The sequence below is a fragment of the Balaenoptera physalus genome, assembly GCF_965194825.1.
Source record: "Balaenoptera physalus genome assembly, chromosome: 18".
Taxonomy (NCBI): domain Eukaryota; kingdom Metazoa; phylum Chordata; class Mammalia; order Artiodactyla; family Balaenopteridae; genus Balaenoptera; species Balaenoptera physalus.
Window position 1 is genome coordinate 40,009,391 of NC_138899.1, and position 22,008 is coordinate 40,031,398.

At 34.6% G+C, this 22,008-nt stretch overlaps 1 long non-coding RNA gene across 1 annotated transcript; it reads right to left on the reverse strand.

Moving 5' to 3' along the window:
* Window positions 1-10,107: 10,107 nt before the first annotated feature.
* Window positions 10,108-21,688, reverse strand: LOC309647677. The gene is made up of 2 exons (XR_014256248.1): window positions 12,591-21,688; window positions 10,108-12,262 (listed from the first exon to the last, which is right to left on the reverse strand). It is a non-coding gene; the product is annotated as an uncharacterized lncRNA (long non-coding RNA).
* Window positions 21,689-22,008: the final 320 nt, after the last annotated feature.

The window sequence follows — 22,008 nt, forward strand, 5'->3', positions numbered from 1 at the left end:
CAGGGTCTTTCCCCCCAACCCCATAGTGAGCCACAGTCAATGCCCACCTCTCCAGGAGACCCTCCAAGACTCATAGTTAGGCCCAGCCCTGCCTTCTATAGAGTTACTGTTTTGTGCTTGGTCACTGTGTATGTGAAACCTTATGTGCACCCTCCTGGAATGCAGTCTCTGTTTCCCCCAGTCCTGTGGATCTCCTGTACTCAAGTCTGCTGGCCTTCAAACCCAAATGCTTTGGGGATTTCTCATCCTGATGCCAGACCCTCAGGCTGGGGAGCCTGACGTGGGGCTCTGGACTCTCACTCTTGTGGGAAAACCTCTGTCATATAATTATTTTCCAGTTTGTAGATTGCCCACCCTGCAGGTATGGGATTTAATTATGCCACAAAAGTGCCCCTCCTGCCAACTTGTTGTGGCATCTTCTTTGTCTTTGAATGGAAAATATCTTTCTTGGTAGGTTCCATTCTTTCTTATCAATGGTTGTTCAGCAGTTAGTTGTGATTTTGGTGTTTTTATGAGAGGAGGTGAGCTCAGGCCCTTCTACTCCACTTTTCCAGAACCACAGGGTTGCTTTTAGTTTGGATGTTTGCTGCCTCTTTCATGGCTGTTATCCCCTTGATATGGGGGGTGCAGGTAAAATGGACCTTGCACACTCCCAGGAGAGTAGGAGCAGGGCCTGTTGCCTGCTCTAGGGTCTTCTATGGGCAGCTCTTCTCTGTGCCCTCTGGGAACAGTGGGTGCAGGTCCTGGCACCTGTTCATGGATTTCCTAGGGGTGGATGTGAGCCACGCCCTCCCAGGACAGTGGGTACAGGTTCTGCCACCTGCTCTTGAATTTCCTAGTGGCTGGCACTCTCCATACCCTCCCAGAGCAGCGAGAGCAGAGACTACTGCCTGCCCATGGGTCTCGTAAGGGTGGCCAATTCCCACCTCTGGAGCCCACGATGGTGGTGGCAACTTGTACCCACCTCTGGAGCTCCTGTAGGTGGTGTCCTGTTGCCTGAGAGTTCTCACAGGGAAAGGAGTTCTTATGGTGGCCCTGCTCCCCTCCTGTGTGCTCACAAATAATGGCACCTTGCCTCTTTGGTGGGCTCAGTCTTCTACTGAGTACAACTTCAGCTGCCACAGCCCAGCCTCATCAAGCAGTTTCTGCACAGCCAACCCTGGCCCTCTCTGAAGCCTGAGCTTCAGCACCCAGCCCTGCACCCATTCCGACAGATGAGTGTCTCAGGCTGGGGAGCACAGGGCAGGAGTGACAACCTTCTATGCAGGTAACTCTCCATTTTGCCTTCCACAAGCCAGTTGCTGTGATCTCCTCCTAGGCTCCAAAGCTCCTCCTCCATCCAGTCTGATCTCCCTGACAGTGGGCAGACGTCCCTGGGTGCAGGAACATTTCCTCCTTCACACCTCCCTCCCTGTGGTGTAAGCCCCATCTTGATTGCTTCCTTTTCTTTTTTTTTTTCCTACTCAGTTACAAGAAGGTTTTCTTGTCTTTTCAGAAGTCTGAGATCTTCTGTCAGTGTTCAGTTGCTGTTCTATGTGAATCATTCCACTTGTAGATGTATTTTTAATGTTTTGTGGGATAAGGTGAACTCCATGTCCTACTCCTCCACCATCTTGACCCCCACCCCCACAACTGAATTCTATAACCCTGCAAATAGACTAAAGCATCTATCCAGAGATTTTTCAAGATTTCTTAACATTCTCATGTATATTTCCAACCTCATAGTCTGTTCACCTCAAGATCCAAAAAACCGGGTTTAAAATTGTCTCTGATGGCAAAACCATTGACAGTTCAAGAGTAACTCAATAAAATGCAAGAATGCTTTAGGAAGAGACATGGTGCACTTTTCATGCATCTTCCTGTGGATTCCCCCGTCCTCCCAAAATTATCACCTGAGAGGTATTTTGTCTAATAGATCAAATTGGGTTATGGAACACATTAAAGCCATAATGTCATCTCTTTTTAAGAAAAGTTTGTATATATATTCTCCCTTTCCATTTGTCTCATAAGTAACAGTAGCTGGTGAACTAAGACTATTGATAGTGTTGATATTTGTTATATTCTTTTCCTTCTTCCTCTTCCTCTTCCTTTTCCTCTCCTCCTCCTCATTTGTCTTTTATTCTTCTCCCTTCTTCTTCTTCTTCTTCTTCTTCTTCTTCTTCTTCTTCTTCTTCCTCTTCTTCTTCTTCTTCTTCTTCTTCTTAGTATTATTATTATTATAATTATTATTATTATTATTATTATTTATTAGTCTTCTAAGTCTATATAGTAGAATTAGAATGGCTCTTTTATTTATGCAGTTAGAATCCTGGCAGGTAAAAGTGATATAAGAAATTTTGAGACACTGGTTACCGTCACAAAAGTTGCCAACCCTTTGGAATGCAAATTTGCTTTTGGGAAATGGTGGCTATTTTTCCATATAGAGCCCAAGATCTTATAGGAAATGTGGAATAGAATCACCAAACATCCTCATATTCAAAGTTAGAGAAACTGATGGGATTTTGGCAACCTTATGCAAAATCTAATGCCAGGAAAGGCATAGGAGTACAGTGAAATAAAATTTTATTGAAGAACAAATAAGTCTAAGTTGGTGAGTTAGTTTTTAAAATATTTTAAGTAATTTTGGTATAGTATTATTTAAATAAAAATGTTTGACTAGTTCTACAACTTGAGCGATGCTGAAAACACCTGCCAGCTTGATGGTATTTGAGTTTTAGGGAAAAGTAATGATACATGTAAGAAATAAGAGAATTCCAATTTTGCAGACTAAGAATAGTTTCCAATAGTTCTGCCCAAGGAAATTGACTAGCTGTGCCATACCTAATAGTAGACAAAACATCCATGAAGGTATGTCACTCAACCTCAATACTATGGGATAGGGAAATGAAACAATGGAAGTGGATTTACCAGGCATCAAATGTCTCTCTTCTTGGTGAATTAAGGCAGAATAGACTCATTGTAGATTAAATAACTCAATCTAGATTTTTTAGACAATTGAGCTGGGACAGCTTTGATGAGGGAAATACTACATTTCCTGCTAATAAGACAGGTAATGGCAAATGTGATTATTTGGAAAAACAAGAAATGTGACTATATTTTACCCCAGATTAATGGAGCTAGTCATACCAGCTATATAAAACATCTATCATCTATATAAATTGCTGTGCTCTTCTTCTTATCCTGTTGCAGGATCAGAAGTAATAGCATCTATCTCATACTATTGTATACTGTGTAATTATGAAATAAAATTTAAAAACTAGAAAAATGATATTTCTATCTTTGATAAAGGAACCTCTAATAATGAGATTATACTTTGGTGCAGAGAGGAATTTGACTTGATCCCTTTGGATATTTCATTAACTGCCATCCCTTCCATACACCTCTCTACAAAAATAAATAAATCAACAAATAAAAGATTGAATGGATTCTAATTGTCAGTAGTTTTTTCCTCCAAGTTTCCATTACAAAGCACCTCAAAGTGAAATGCTAAAACATGTATGGTATTCTTGAATTTGGGGTGCCAATTAGTAAAGTGTGATATTCAATTAAAAGACCAAATCATTTATTTAATGATATCACTAGATTCTAAATTTAAGCTTGATAGACCATAAAGTACTGGATATGTTTCAAGAAAATATTATATTAACATTACATATATGTTTGTGCACATATGTTTATATAGATGCATTACATTTAATAAATATTATTGCTTTGATATGTTGAATAACAATTGTAAAGTGTAAAACCCATTAGTTTAACACTATTAAACTTTAAACTCAAACAAGTCTGTTGGAGCTCATATATTTTATGAAGTCACAGGTAAAGTTTGCAAGATGGCAATATATGTTTAATGCTATAAAATAAAATAGACTGTCAGAGATATTCCAATTAAAGAGTAAAATATAGCATATGTAAAAATAAATTTAGACTTTTGTGGACCAAATTTCATTTTTTGAGAATTAAAATATTATCCAGCTTTGACCTAAACTCACATTATTAACTGAAGCTAATTCTCACACTTGACAAAATGTTATGAATATTAATTTTCCACATGTAAATTGGAAAAAAATCCACTTAAATAACTGTACTATATGTATTGATAAGGAGAAAACAAGCCATGCATATATTGCTGAAATTAAATATAAATTATATAAAAATAAAATTCATAGATAAATTAAGGATTTCTTTACTTTAGGCAAACAGAAATTGAAAAATACAAACAAATCTCAAATGAAAGACGTATGGCACTAGATCAAGATACTATAAGAGTATAGATGCCAAAAAAAGAGTAAACTGAAAGTCTGTGTATTTAAAAAGTATAGTAATTAGAAAAAATGCATTGCATATCACATATCACCAGTCCTTAGCTCAGCAATTAACATATGGTTGATGTACAGTAGATGATGGATGAGTGAATGAGTAAAGCTATTGTAACAAAAGATAACTGAGGTATTTATATATGGTAGAAATCAGAGATGACCATGCTCAGAACTATAAGAAGGAGAGTTAGATATTTTGTGGGAGAAAATAGAAATAGATAATGACAGAAGTATTAATAAAAAAGCTCATTAGGAAATTAGAAGTAAAAAAAAGAAGAGTAAGAAACTAGTGGCATTAGGTGATTAAACATTTTTGAGGGGGTAATAATATGGAATGTTAGGCATTTTTTAAAAAATCAATTTATTTATTTGTTTGTTTGTTTGTTTGTTTGTTTATGGCTGCGTTGGGTCTTTGTTGTTGCATGCGGGCTTTCTCTAGTTGCAGTGAGCAGGAGCTACTCTTCATTGCGGTGCATGGGCTTCTCACTGTGGTGGCTTCTCTTGTTGCAGAGCACGGGCTCTAGGTGCACAGGCTTCAGTAGTTGCAGCACGCAGGCTCAGTAGTTGTGGCTCATGAGAGCTCAGTAGTTGTGGAGCATGGGCTTAGTTGCTCCTTGGCATGTGGGATCTTCCCAGACCAGAGCTTGAACCCATGTCCCCTGCATTGGCAGGCATATTCTTAACCACTTTGCCACCAGGGAAGCCCTAGGCATTTTTAAAAGTCCAAGAAAAAGTTTCCTATGGAGAAGCTGATGTCCAAAGAGAGAGTTAAAAATAAAAATTTATTTGAGCTCAAATATCTTCTAAAATTAATATTTCATGAGTAGTGCAAAGAAAGCTTTTATTTTTATGTCTGTGCATACTGAAAATAACTGTAATCTGACTTCCTGATACCTCGAAAATTATTGGCTTGGGTTTCGAGGTTTGGCTTTTAAGATCATGGAATTTGAGGAAAGCATGAAAGAATTCTGAGAGCGAAATATATATATAGAGAGGAAGAAAATAACGAAGTCAAAGAATTATTTCAAAGAATACGGAGTGGAAAGACACAAGTTGATTAGTAAGAAGCCAGGAAAGAATGTTTGAAATATACGGTGGGTACTCCATGAATGAACATTGTAAAAAAATTAAGTTAAATGTAGTCTTATTAGACTATCCCACTCAAAACTACACCAACGCCCACTCCCCCCTCCACACCACCACACACACTTTTTTTTTAAATTTGCTGCTGCTTCCCTTTCTTAGAGAGGTAAGAGTGAGTAAGATGCTAAGAGTGGCAGTAACCAGCTAGTAACTGTGAGGGACAACACCCACAGCTCATTACATCTATTGGAAGTATGGGAGCATATTGGACTATTAGCAGTTTCTTTCAGTTGCAGAATGAACAACAGGGCCACTAATTTGAAAATTAAGCAAATAAATGTTTTTATGATTTTAGCCAATTTCAATTATGTAGTTCCTGTGTGTAGCCAAATGCTCCAGTTAAAATACATAATAATTATATTTGTGTATTATTTAAAATTAAGGGTTTGTGGGACTCTTATGGAAAAATATCTTGAAAATAGTCTAAAATGCAGTGTTGAGAGGAAGACAACATAAAATAATTTAAAATGAAAAGTATGAAATTTATCTTAAGGTAATTAAAAACCATTGACAAATTACACATTTAAGTATACATATCCATGAAGTACGTACTTTGAGCCAAGCTCTTCTTTGTTTACTGGACACATTGTACCCCACAAGGAGAGAGACAAAAATCAAGTTAAAAAAATGTATATATTTAGGTAGTGATACACAGTGTATAGAAAATATACTTAAATAACATATACACTAACATATTAAAAGAACAAAACACAGCAGTAAAATCAAGTACTGTAGAAAATCAAAAGAAAACCAAAAAAAGTCATCTTTTAAATATCTAGGCATCATATGGTTTTAGTAATTTTCAATATTATAGCTGCTATTATAGTGAGCCTTATTTCATTATTATTGCATCAAACATTTGATAGAGTGTTAATACTATTTCAGACTTTGTATCATTATGCAATTCAATGTTTGAACACACACAATGTCAACATGATACATATCTGTAACTATGGAATACAACAAAACACTTATGCTATGAATAATGATAGCACTGAACTGTGTTTTTCAAAATCACTTACTCAGATCATCGCAAAATATATGCTGTAGATCATACCCATAAATACATTGTTGATATATTAAAACACCTAAGAATAATAAACAAAGTAATAAAACTTGACATAAAAGCATTAAGCTTAATAGCAAAAGAATGATTTAAACCATAGTCATTAATCCTTTCATTGGATATTAAATATGAGAATATTAGCTTATTATTAGTGTTATTCACTTTAGTAATTAATATCAATTTTCTAACTTCATTAACTGCAGTGCTAAAATAAATTGAATTTTTTACCTTAGAAGTCATCACTCACAATCACAGTAGTAAAAATGAGAATTACAAAAAAGTGATGCAAAATAATATGCATATTTTATTCTCACTTTGAATAGATTATCATGAACAACCATGAGAAAGTCCAGCTAGCTAATTAACTGTTCTGTAAGAGTAACTAACTTATTTTTTCTTTTGAAATGATAGTAAAAGTTACCCAAACTGCAAGAAAAGTATGGTAACTACATTTTCCTTACTGATTATCTCAACTAAATGTTGGTCTGTGCCTAGACACTTTTTTGGGGCGCTGGAGGGGTGTTGCGGGGAGGTAGAAAAGAGCAACCACTGTCAGTGCACCTAAAATAGAGCCACTGACCAGCTGCACACCTTAGGTTAAAGCTTGACAGAATCAGTAGGGCACACAGATGACTCTAGCCACACTGAAATTCTTGAAGGTACTCTTATGCTTGCTTCTCTAAATGATGCTTCCTATGCTAATATTTCTTCCTTCCCTATCTGATCATCTCCTATTTGTCTTTCTAGACTCATCTCATAAATCATTTCTATGAGGCTTTCACTAATTTTTAGCTGAGTTAAATGTGTCTGCTACTATGTTTCCACAGCCCTTTGCTCAGACTCTTTTCACTACTGTGTTTATTACCTTACTCTGCTAAACTTACTCTTCCGTGCTATGCAATGTAAACTCCTCTTTACCTAATTTAAACCTATGAATCTCCCTGCTTCCCACCAAACAAATGAATTATCCTTTGACTCCACTTCCCCCTGAAGGTGCCTTAACACATATTTCACAGAGAAGTTAGTTGTTGTCTAATAAGAGTACTCTAATTTTCCTGCAATCAGATAAAACAACCTGTCTACACACTGATTCATCCTCTTTTCCCTGCCTTTTGTAAATCTGAGGTCCTTTCCTTTGACCTCTATAGAAAGGTCAATCTGTACCTGCACCTCAGATCCACCTACTCTCAGTAACCTATACTATCACTTACTTATTTTCCTCCTGTGGGAATTCAACTCTGCCTCTTACCTTGATCATTTTTATCATAACTTAAATATGCTCTTTCACAGATACCATTTATGCCAACCACTATGTTCACATACATATTTTTTCTCTTTATTAATTGACCTCTGAAGAGTATTCAGTATTTTTCAACATTCCTGTATCTTGAAAGATGCCCTTTTGGCTTCTATGGCAATACCATCACACTCCCTTTCCCCACTGATAACCACTAGTTTGTTCTCTATATGAGAGAGTTTCATTGTTTAGATTCTACATGTAGGTGATAAGATAGAGTATTTGTCTTTCTCTGTCTGAGTTATTTCACTAAGCATAATACTCTAGGTCCATCAACATAATTGCAAATGGCAAAATTTCATTCTTTTTTATGGCTGAGCAGTATTCCTATATATATATGTATACATATATACGTGTGTGTGTGTATATATATATATATCACATCTTCTTTATCCATTTATCTGTTGATGGACACTTTGGTTGCTTCCATACCTTGGCTATTGTAAATAATGCTGCTACAAACCTTGGGGTACATATATCTTTTTGATTTAATGTTTTCATTTTCTTCAGCTATATACCCAGGAGTGGAATTGCTGGATAATGTGATAGTTCTAATTTTAGTTTTTGAGGAATCTTCATACTGTTTTTCATAGTGGATGCACACATTCACATTCCCAAAAACAGTGTACAAAGGTTCCCTTTTCTCCACATCCTATCCAAGATTTGTTATTTGTAGAGTTTTTGATGATAGCCTTTCTGACAGGTGTGAGGTGATATCTCATTGTGGCTTTAATTTGCATTTCCCTGATGATTAATGATGTTGAGCATCTTTTCATGTTAGCCATCTGTATGTCTTCTTTGGAGAAAAGTCTATGCAGGTCTTCAGCCCATTTTTTAACTGGGTTTTTTTTTTTTTTTTTTAAGTTGTATGTGCTATTCATATATATTGGATATTAACCCTTTGGTAGTTCTATCATTTGCAAATACTTTCATCCATTCGGTAGGTTGTTTTTTCATTTTGTTGATGGTTTCCTTTGCCTTGAAAAGCTTTCAAGTTTAATTAGGCCCCATTTATTTATTTTTGCTTTTATTTCTTTTGCCTTAGGAGGCATATACCAAAAAAAAAAAAAAAAAGCTATGATTATGTCAAAGATTGTTCTGCCTATGTTTTCTTCTAGGAGTTTTATGGTTTCAGTCCTTACATTTAGGTATTTAATCCATTTTGAGTCTATTTTTGTATATAATGTGAGGAAATGTTCTAATCTCATTCTGTTATATGTAGCTGTCCAGTTTTCCCAGCACTACTTATTGAAGAGACTTTTTCTCTTTTGTATATTCTTGCTTTCTTGTCATAGATTAATTGACCCCAGGTTCATTGGTTTATTTCTGGGCTCTCTATTCTCTTCCATTGATCCATGTGTCTGTTTTTGTGCCAGTTCCATGCTGTTTTGATTACTGTAGCTTTGTAGTATAGTAAACCTAAAGTCTCCACCAAAATACTATTAGAACTAATAAATGAATTCAGTAAAAGTTCAGGATACAAGGTTAATATACAGAAATCTGTTGCTTTTCTATACCCTAAAAATGAGCTATCAGAAAGACTAAGAAAGAAAACAATCCAATCCCATTTAAAATCATATCAAAAAGAATAAAATGTCTAGAAATAAACTTACTCAAGAAAATCAAAAACCTATACACTGAAAACTATAAAACATTGATGAAGGAATTTGAAATGATACAAAGAAATGAAAAGATATACCATGTTCTTAGATTGGAAGAATTAGTATTTTTTAAATGTCTGTACCACCCAAAGCAATCTACTGATTTAATTCAATTCTTAGCAAAGTACCCATGACATTTTTCACAGAACTAGAACAAATGATGCTATAATTTATATGGAACCACAAAAACTCTAAATTGCCAAAGCAATTTTGAGGAAAAACTAACAAAGCTGAAGATATCATGCTTACTGACTTTCATTTTTATAATTTTATCTCCACATTTCAGACACAATGATATTTTTTAAAGCCTGCTAAATTAACCATGTTAGTCCGTACTTAAAATCTTTCTGCTTTCTGTGACCCAGGAGAAAGTCCAATATTTGTCAACTGGTGTATTCTGCCTTGTTTGAGCTATGCTTTTATTTTTATTTTATTAATCTTGTCTTTTTTTCTAGCTTTATTGAGGTATATTTAATATACAAAAAACTCTACATATTTAATGTGTACCTTTTATGGAATTTGGAGATATGCATACACTCATGATACAGTCACCACAACCAAGGTAATAAACATATCCATCATGTCCAAAAGATTTCTTGTGTTCCCTTTTTTTTTCTTGTGTGTGTGTGTGTGGTAAGAACACAATATGAGATCTATCCTCTTAACAAGTTTTTAAGTGTACAACACCGTTTTGTTTGAGCTTGTCTTATCCTGATCTCTGCAGCTTCATCTTGGACCACTATTCTCCAATTTGTCAGAGCTCTAGTCACACTGGACTCTCTCTGTTCATTAAATATACCATGTCTCCTCCTACTACATGTCTAGAACATATCTCTTCTACCTTTTATTCAGTAAATCCCTACTCATCTCACACATATCAATTCAACTGTTTTGCCTTCATGAAAGTTTTTTCCTGACTCAGATTACCAAGTCTATTTAAAAGTTTGTCTCTTCTCTTCATGACTTTTATCACCTTTGACATTTTATATTTTTCTGTGTAATCATTTAATTTCTATCTGTTTCTTTATATATACCCTAAACTCCAGGAAGGCATGGAATATATATACCTTTCTTCTCTTCTTTGCCAAGTGCAAGAGCCAAGCATAGTGTTTGAAATATAGTAGGTAATCAATTATATTTGTTGCATGAGTATTATTTTGAAATTTTAAATTTCTACTTCTTTCTTTCTTCCTCCTTTAAACTCAGAGATGTTGAAATTATTCATCTTTGAATAAACAGTTCCTCACATCTACTAAGAAAAAAACCACTTTTTCATTAAGGTTGGTTGGAAATGTAAGGGAAAGAATATATTAAGGAAATGAGATAGTTATTGTAAATCCTTCAGAAGATATTGTTTCCTATAATTACAATGACATCTAATAGAACATCACTGAATTTGAAATAGCTCCTTTTTCCATTTGTTTCTACAAGTGCGTTATACTTTGGTTTATTTTCCATTACCATTTTTAATTTCTGAAGTAATTTAAATAACTTACATAGGGCTGTTGAGGTGAATAAAAGAAGGAATCACTATACAGAAAGACTCTTATTTCTGGTATCTGACTCTTGTAAATAACTCATTTTCAAGCTGACAAATGGTAGAGAAGCAGCATTGCCTTGTGTTCTCCTGAGCCTATTAATTAACACCAATCTCTAATAAAATTTTTATAAAAATTGAGGAATTAATGTATCTAATCTTCAAATTTAAATTCTCTCTTTGAACTTAAAAACAAATGATGATACTTTTGTATGTTTAATTATACAATTTAGAAAATAATTGTGATACTATTGTAAACTTTTATTTAATCCCTGAATTAGAAAAAAACAATATAAATACCTCACCATTATAAAATGAGACCTATAATATGCCAGGTATATACATATTAATATCATGAGAATTGACATTATACTTAAACTAAAACTATTTAATGTTTGAATTGAGACCTTGAATGTCAACATTTTCTCAGATATTTGTAAATATTAAATATTTTGACAGTCTGGACTGAAATGTGTTCATTAGAAACCAGATACTACTCATGATATAAAATATTATTCTCACTGCTTTCTGTTGCTATTATTCATTCTCTCAAATATAATCTTTATTACAAGTGGAGAATGAACCAACTGCATCATTGCAGTTTGTGTCAGGAAGATAAAAAAATGTTCCCTATTTGGTGTTCCCCAAGTGTGCATTAGTTGGGCAAAATTAATGGAGCTATCTATCACTTCCAGTTCTCCTCTGTGAGCAGGAAGCAGTAGATGACCCAGCTGACTCAGCTCAACTAGTTTGTTATTCATATGCTGACTGCAGTGTCATTATGATAGATGGGTCACAGATGTCTAAGGCTCAGTTGGGCAAAGGTATCTGAACTACCATGTCAATCTACAGGTGATTTTTGCAGCATAGTTCTTAATTTAAATGGTGTAGTTGGAAAAAATCATGAATTCAAATTGTGGATAGAAATGAACATTTCTAGCAGCAAACTCCAAAATGGATTTAGTCACTGCTGTTATAAATGGGAAAAAAATGGGAGAAATAGCCAATAGTTCCAATCAATCTGTGATATAAAAAACCAATCAAACAAGCCAGATAGACAACTAGAGCATAATCAGTACTTGCTGAAAATATCTTGGACCAAATTACTAAGATAAAATTATTAAAAAAGGACAATTACTTCAAAATCTTAGACTCAGGTTGATTAACATTTCCTAATATATTTGTACTACTGGTGGTTTACTAATTACCAAAAACTTCATATCAAAAAATATCACTGGGCTTCCCTGGTGGCACAGTGGTTGAGAATCTGCCTGCCAATGCAGGGGACACGGGTTCGAGCCCTGGTCTGGGAAGATCCCACATGCCGCGGAGCGGCTGGGCCCGTGAGCCACAACTACTGAGCCTGCGTGTCTGGAGCCTGTGCTCTGCAACAAGAGAGCCGCGATAGTGAGAGGCCCGCACACCGCGATGAAGAGTGGCCCCCGCTATCCGCAGCTAGAGAGAGCCCTCGTGCAGAAATGAAGACCCAACACAGCCAAGAATAAATAAATAAATAAATAAATAATTAAAAAAAACAAAAAACAAAAAAACAAAAAATATCACTGACTATGGAAGCTAAATGCCAAAAGTTTGCCTTATACATCTTTTCCCATAATTTCCCAAATTTGAGAAGTTCAATAAATGTGGGAAAATGTTGAGAAAAAGATTGAACAGATAAAATGATGTGTACTGCTATATTCTTATCCTCCATACCCAATCCAACCCCATAAGAATTATACCATTTTATACCTTTGAAGTATTTAATTCTTGGGTGTAGGACTTTTTGTCATTTCTTTCCCTTTCCCTAGATTCCATCATTTTTGAATAATGTAGAGATCCAGGCATGTACCATCTTTGACATGTCAGAATGATTATTTCTAGAGAACTGTCAAGTTATATCAACTTTCATCCTATGTTAAAGTTTGAACTGGAGTATTTAATTCAAGGACTCCCTTTCTGAATTTGACAGTATGACACTAAGAATCTAGTGATAGATGTGAGATATACACCTGGAATTTGAATGATTTCCTGAATGTTTGGAATCTGAATATAAATGTTAATAAATGTATTAGTTCTAATACTAAATTAATATAAACATTATTTTGGTGTATAGGGAGTGAATTTTTGAAACTTTTAAAATTGACATTTTCATAAAAGTATTTTGAATATGTGTGAGATTATTCCTTTAGTCTATGTTAAAAGCAACACACAAATTTATATTCTATATTTTATTGTATTTATTGTTATTTATTTCAAAATATATTTTAAGCAAATCAGACTGTTTTAGAACTGTTTAAAATATTCTTTTAAACCTCATATTATTTTTAAAAATCTATAGGCTCACCATTTAAGGGTTTATCTCTCCCTCTCCCAGGACATAATATATGACAGAAATAAATGTTAAATTCAAAGAACACCCAAACCTAGATCATCTTTGGAAGATGTGGGACAATAAGAGTAAAAGTAGCAATTTTTTCATTCAATAATTTTTTTTCTTTGAGAAAAAGCTTAACATATTTTTTAAATGATGAATATAGCAACCTAAACTGACAAACTGGTCAGTGCATTTCAGAATACTAAAATAGAACATTTGCTAACCAAATTCCAAATACACTATAGAGCTATAATAGCTCAGTCTCACAGCATATATTTATGTTGTAATGATTAGTTTGCATAATAGATTTAAAAAAATGCTCCATAATGCACCCTGTAGAAAACAGTGAAAAATCTAGGGAAAAAAAATAAGTAAAATATTATCCTATAGAACATTACCCCAGTACTAAATTTAATGAGAAATATATATAGGTTCTCATATTATATCAGGATTAATTAGGTACATTTTCATGATGCAAAATTTGGATTTTTAAAACTTTTTTGAGGGGGAACTTAGAAAAAGTAGATAAACCTAAATGTACAGGTTAGCAAATGAATGTAATGAGAATCCATGAAACTACCATTCAAGTCAAAAAAATAAATATTTCCAGTACTCAGAGGCCCCTATGTGGTTCTCTTCTTGATCACAATAATCCCATATCTTGACTTTTATTGTTATTAATTCTGTGCTCTTCTCTATAGTTTTATTATCTAATTACACCTGCATGATATATGTATGCATCAGTCAGGGTTCAGTCACAGAACTAGGAGCAAAATGAGATGTATATTAAGAGTTTTATTGCAAGAAATTGGCATATGCAATTGTGGGAGATGAATAGGCAAGTCTAAAATCCATAGGGCCGGCTGTGAGGAAGGGCAGGCTGGATGAATCTAAGTTGCTAACAACAAGCATAACTTCTTCCTCATCAGGGAAGCCTCAGTTCTGCTGCTTTTAAGGCTGCCCAACTGATTGAGTCAGGGCGTTCAGATTATCTAGGACACTCTCCCTTACATAAAGTCAACAAATTATGGATGCTAACCACATCTACAAAATGCCTTCACAACAATAGCTGGAATAGTGCTTGATTGAATAACTGGGGACTATTGCTTGAGCAAGCTGACATATGAAAAGGTCATCACAGCATGTAAGCCTATGTATGCATGAATTAGTTTTACCTACTTTTTAACTTTATTTGAATTTATTTTTGCAGAATATATTCTTTTCTGTTTACCTACTCCTGCTCAATATTATTCTTCAAAAGTCTGCCATGTTGTTGCTTGTAGTTGTTTTTCTTTTTTTTTTCAGTAAACCATGACACAATTATTTGTTCTATGAATGCATATTTGGGTAATTTTCCATTTGGGGTAATCATAAACAATGCTTCTATGAGTGTTCTTCAATATTAGTATCTTGATACACAAAAGAATACATCTCTGCACCATACATATCTAGAAACGAATCACCAGGTCATAGGGTATGCAGATCTTTTACCTGACCCAGTTAAAGAAAAATTACTTTGACACTTGTTACAATACAATTTATCCAGGGACTGTTGTAATACGAGTCAAATCTATTGCAGTTAGGAAGAGAGATTCGGCTTAACTTCGAAGACAGCAAGGACACGGGGTATTGATAGTCAAGGAGTGGAGTGGAGGGGTGAGTGGATGGAAAATTACTAAGAGGAGACATTAAGCATAAGGGGATTCTAGCTAACCTGACCTAAAATAATTCGTAATAAAGGCAGACCAGGGATTTAGACATCAAGAGTGGAGGATGACGATCAGATATCAAGGGTGAGGGATTCTCACTATAATGATTTAGCAGGATTTTTGCTTAAGGCAGGCCAGTTCAAGGCTTAGTCTAGAAGAGGGCTCAGAGGAGCCTGACTAGAGTTTGGTCAAGGAAAGATTTGTTATCACCAGATAATGCCAAACTCTTTTCCAAAGTAAAGGTACCAATTAACACTCCTCTACAGAAGTGCATGAGAATTTATTTTGCTCAACAAACTTGTTAACAATTGGACTTCTCAATGTTAGCCATACTTGTGGGGGTCTAAAATCACTGATTTTCTTTTTCTCTTTCTTTTTCTTGATTACTAAAGAGGGGTGTCACATTTCTATATGTTTATAGGCCTTTTGGATTTTCATTTTTATAAAGTGTGTATATAAGTTTTTACCTATTGCTTTGTGTGTCTTTTATTTAATGATTTTTGAGGGTTTCTGTGTGGATATGAGTCCCTTGTCAGTGGTTGGGAATGTCATCTCAGCCTCTCTGTTGTTAAGTTTACATTCTCTTAATGGCTTTTTTTAATGAGAAGTTCTCAGTTTAATGCATTCAAATTTATCAATCATTTTCTTTAAAGTTTCTGCTTTTTCAGTCAGTTTAGGAATCTTTCACTACACAGATGTCATGAAGTTATTTTCATTTATTAGTTAATTTATTTCCTTTTGCTCTGTAAAGACAAGTTTTTCATAAGCCTAGCATCCATATCTCTGTAAGCCTGTTTCTAGTTTCTCTTTATTCTATTTCATTGGTTTACTATACTATCCCTGTACCAATATTATAGGGTCTTGACTAAATAGTTTTATATCTTAATATCTGATAGAACAAGCCTTTTCATCCCTTTCTTCTTCTATAATGGGTCTTGACTCTTCTTGATTGTTTGGAATTCCATATAAATCTTACAATTTGTTTAATTCCACAAATAAACTGTTCAGGTTTTGTTTGGATAGCCTTTGACTTATGTCTCAGTTTGAGAATTGACATTGGGTTTGTGGGTGGGTCTCACCATCGACTAAGCAGACTTCCACTATCTAATCATGCTTTTATTCCCTAAACCTCCTCCCTCTGTTGTGCCTCCCTTGACAATACCTGCAAAAAAATAATTTTGAAATAGAATATCTTGTAGCTCTCAGAACTTTTGGGAGGAGTAGAGAGTAATGTTTGCAACCCAGAATCTCTCTGGTTCTGTATATTTAAGGAGTTGAAATACTGGATTTAAAAAGTTTATGTTTAAGCAGTTAAAGAATTAAATCAGGTGTTTGTCTTAAGTAACTATCCCTTCACACTAAGAAATTATAGTTCTTCTCATGGTCTTTGATTCTTTATTTTACTAATGTCATCAAATACAGACCCCAGTGTTCTCCTATGTGATTCAGGTAAACATGAGCCATCAACCTTCCCTCCACTGTTAAATAATTGAAATGTTTTGTACTCTATTTTAGGATTTTCTCTTCAATAATACTGTGACAGACTCTATGGATATTATTAGCTGAAGTTGTTTCAAAAGAGGTCAGTAAGGTCGAATGACAGAGAAGGAAAGAAAAAGAACAATATTATCACTCAAGGTACAAAGGTAGAAGTAATAAAACAATTTGAGTTTAGTGAAAAACTTACCCAAGTGGGTAAAGTGTTAGGGATTACATGCTGTACAATTTTCAAATCAGCAAAAATGAGTAATCCTGCTGTAAATAATTCAAATCTTGAAGCATATGCTTACCTTGAGATTTATTTTGTAAATGGTTTTGCTATTAAGATTTTTAAATATCTGTATAATTATCATTTTCTCTCTAATACATATTTAAATTTTCTACCCTTAATTTTATCATTTAAATTTTCCAGTGGCAGTTTTTACTTTTGATAAAATGGGTCTCACTTTTAATGATGGAAATTGGTATAAAGCAGGATTTGATTAATAGAAATCCACCCTCCATTAAACAATCATGAAAATGTTTCTAATATCTTAATAGAACTTGGAGAAAGCCACTTAGAGATATAACTATGTTTAATATTTATTATAAATTTCTATTTCCTGACTTTCTAACACATATAAAATAACTATAGTAAATTTATTTTAAAAATGGGGAAATAATTATTTTGTTTCAAAGAGAATTATTATTGCTCTTATGAACTATTGTAAATTTAAATGACTCAATAAATGAACATGCCCTGTAGTAACCACTTTTTTCTCATCAACTTTTTAAGAATATTATATTTAGCTGTAATGAGGAAAACGGTCATCGTAAGTATTATTTATAAGAAATAGCAATATAATACTTCCAAATGTATGAAAAATGTTCACTATGTCTTATAGTGGGGGATTTCACATTTAATTTAACTGGCAAGTTATCAATTAACTGAAAAAAATGCATTAAATATACATCTTAAATTGCAGAATTACTTTAAAGGTAATTGCATCTCTTCAGGGTGCCTTTAACCATAGTCAATTATTACTGTAATGTGGAGTTGCTATTTCACTGCATTTTTAATAAAGGTCCAAAACCACTTTTGGAATTTGCCCCCTTGTGTGTCTTCACCAGATATTTAAATCGTTTTCTAATGACATGCATTATAAAGGATTTAGCAACTAAGGCAAAAATCATTAAACCTTCCATTTTCATTTACAAGGTTTCTCATTGGTAATCAGTGCTTTAGTTCCTAAACTGTTTAAACCATTTGTTTTCTTTCTACTGACTTTCCCACACCCTGGAAAAAACCTTGAGAAAACACTTATGGCTAACATTTTAGTAACAATTTTATAAAAAATTTTCCTCAAGGCTCTATTGTAATAAAGATATTAAAACAGGTGGAAACTATGCTTCCTTTCTAATCACTTAATAAAAGATATTCTCTATGATCACTTGAGCTATTCCTTTATCTATTGAATAAAAGGAAACAATGGGAAAATCTGAGGATAGACTCAGTTTGTGAGTTGCCTCAAGTTTATACAATCTGGGGAGGACTTTTTAAGAAAACTAACAAACAGAAATTGTATGTGTGTCATAAGGACAAGTAAAAATAAAAACTAAGAGAGGATTAATTCTCCTTGTTGAAACTGAGGAAAGAAACTCCTCCCCCCCCCCTTTTTTTCTTAGGGCCTTTATTTTAGAAAACATGTTAGTATTTTCCACTCTCTTTAAAATGTCTATATAGGTTGCTACCAGTGGCTTCTGCATATAAAGAGATCCCAAACGCACTGCCGCTGGTGCCTAGTCCCCAGGGAATTCTGCCTCTTCAGGGACTCTCCCAGACCAGCAGCCGTGTGGCTGACAGGGTCTTCATGCTCTGACCAGGTGTCAGGCCTGTGCCTCTGAGGTGGGAGAGCCAAGTTCAGGACATTTGTCCCCCAGAGACCTCCCAACTCCATGTAATATAAAATGGTGAAAGGTCTCCCAGAGATCTCCATCTCAATGCTAAGACTCAGCTCCACTAAATGACCAGCAAGCTACAGTGCTGGACACCCTATACCAAACAACTAGCAAGAAAGACAGGAACACAACACTCCACCCATTAGTAGAGAGACTGCCTAAAATCATAATAAGGTCACAGACACCTCAAAACACACCACTGGGTGTGGTCCTGCCTGCCAGAAAGAAAAGACCCAGCTGCAAACACCAGAACACAGGCACCAGTCCCTGCCACAAGGAAGCCTACACAACCCACTGAACCACCTTACCCACTGGGGGCAGACACCAAAATCAATGGGAACTATGAACCTGCAGCCTGCGAAAAGAAGACCACAAACCCAGTAAGTTAAGCAAAATGAGAAGACTGAGAAACACACAACAGATGAAGGAGCAAGGAAAAAACCCACCATACCAAACAAATAAAGAGGAAATAGGCAGTCTACCTGAAAAAGGATTCAGAGTAATGATAGTAAAGATGATCCAAAATCTTGAAAATAGAATGCAGAAAATACAAGAAACATTTAAAAAGAAACTAGAAGAACTAAAGAGCAAGCAAACAATGATGAAGAACACAATAAATGAAATTAAAAATTCTCTAGAAGGAATCAATAGCAGAATAACTGAGGCAGAAAAACGGATAAGTGACCTGGAAGATAAAATAGTGGAAGTAACTACCACAGAGCAGAAAAAGGAAAGCAGAATGAAAAGAATTGAGGACAGTCTCAGAGACCTCTGGGACAACATTAAACACACCAACATTCGAATTATAGGGGTTCCAGAAGAAAAAGAGAAAAAGAAAGGGACTGAGAAAATATTTGAAGAGATTATAGTTGAAAACTTCCTTAATATGGGATAAGAAATAGTCAAGTCCAGGAAGTGCTGAAAGTCCCATAAAGGATAAATCCATGAGAAACATGCCAAGATACATATTAAACAAACTATCAAAAATTAAATACAAAGAAAAAATATTAAAAGCAGCAAGGGAAAAGCAACAAAAAACATACAAGGGAATCTCATAAGGTAAACAACTGATCATTAAGCAGAAACTCGGCAAGCCAGAAGGGAGTGGCAGGACATATTTCAAGTGCTGAAAGGGAAAAACCTACAACAAAGATTTTTCTACCTCACAAGGATCCCATTCAGATATGATGGAGAAATTAAAACATTTACAGACAAGCAAAAGCTAAGAGAATTCAGCACTACCAAACCAGTTTTAGAACAAATGCTAAAGAAACGTCCCTAGGCAGGAAACACAGGAGAAGGAAAAGACCTATAATAACAAACCCCCCAAAATTAAGAAAATGGTCATAGGAACATACATATAAATAACTACCTTAAATGTAAATGGGTTAAATGCTCCAACCAAAAGACATAGACTGGCTGAATGGATATGAAAACAAGACCCATATGTATACAGTCTACAAGAAACCCACTTCAGACCTAGGGAGACACATACAGACTGAAAGTGAGGGGATGGAAAAATATATTCTACTCAAATGGAAATTAAAAGAAAGCTGGAGTAGCAATTCTCATATCAGATAAAATAGACTTTAAAATAAAGGATGTTACAAGAGACAAGGAAGGACACTACATAATGATCAAGGGTTCAATCCAAGAAGAAGATATAACAATTATAAATATTTATGCACCCAACATAGGAGCACCTCAGTACACAAGGCAAATGCTAACAGCCATAAAAGGGGAAATCGACAGTAACACAATCATAGTAGGCGACTTTAACACCCAACTTTCACCAATGGACAGATCATCCAAAATGAAAATAAATAAGGAAACACAAGCTTTAAATGACACATTAGACAAGATGGACTTAATTGATATTTACAGGACATTCCATCCCAAAACAACAGAATACAATTTCTTCTCAAGTGCTCATGGAACATTCTCCAGATAGATCATATCTTGGGTCACAAATCAAGCCTTGGTAAATTTAAAACAATTGAAATCATATCAAGTAACTTTTCCAACCACAATGCTATGAGACTAGATATCAATTACAGGAAAAAATCTCTAAAAAAATACAACACATGGGGGCAAAACAATATGCTACTAAATAACCAAGAGATCACTGAAGAAATCAAAGAGGAAATAAAAAAATACCTAGAAACAAATGACAATGAAAACACAACGACCCAAAACCTATGGGATTCAGCAAAAGCAGTTCTAAGAGGGAAGTTTATAGCAATATAATCCTACATCAAGAAACAAGAAACATCTCAAATAAACAGCCTAACCTTATGCCTAAAGCAATTACAGAAAGAAGAACAAAAAACCCCAAAGTTAGCAGAAGGAAAGAAATCATAACGATCAGATCAGAAATAAATGAAAAAGAAATGAAGGAAACTATAGTAAACATCAATAAAACTAAAAGCTGGTTCTTTGAGAAGATAAACAAAATCGATAAACCATTAGCCAGACTCATAAAGACAAAAAGGGAGATGACTCAAATCAACAGAATTAGAAATGAAAAAGGAGAAGTAACAACTGACACTGCAGAAATACAAAGGATCATGAGCAATTACTACAAAAAACTATATGACAATAAAATTGACAACCTGAAAGAAATGGACAAATTCTTAGAAAAGCACAACCTGTTGAGACTGAACCAGGAAGAAATATAGAATATAAATTGGCCAATCACAAGCACTGAAATTAAGACTGTGATTAAAAATTTTCCAACAAACAAAAGCCCAGGAGCAGATGACTTCACAGGCAAATTCTATCAATCATTTAGAGAAGAGCTAACACCTACCCTTCTCAAACTCTTCCAAAATATAGCAGAGGGAGGAACACTCCCAAAGTCATTCTGCAAGGCCATCATCACCCTGATACCAAAACCAGACAAAGATGTCACAAAGAAAGAAAACTATGACCTATTATCACTGATGAACATAGATGCAAAAATCCTCAACAAAATACTAGCAAACAGAATCCAACAGCACATTAAAAGGATCATACAACATGATAAAGTAGGGTTTATCCCAGGAATGCAAGGATTCTTCAATATACGCAAATCAATCAGAGTGATAAACCATATTAACACACTGAAGGATAAAAAAGATATAATCATCTCAATAGATGCAGAAAAAGACTTTGACAAAATTCAACACCAATTTATGACAAAAACCCTCCAGAAAGGAGGCATAGAGGGAACTTACCTCAACATAATAAAGACCATGTATGACAAACCCACAGGCAACATCGTTCTCAATGGTGAAAAATTGAATGCATTTCCTCTAAGATCAGATAGAAGACAAGGTTGTTCATTCTCACCACTATTATTCAACATAGTTTTGGAAGTTTTAGCCACAGCAATCAGAGATGAAAAAGAAATAAAAGGAATCCAAATCAGAAAAGAAGTAAAGCTGTCACTGTTTGCAGATGACATGATACTATACATAGAGAAT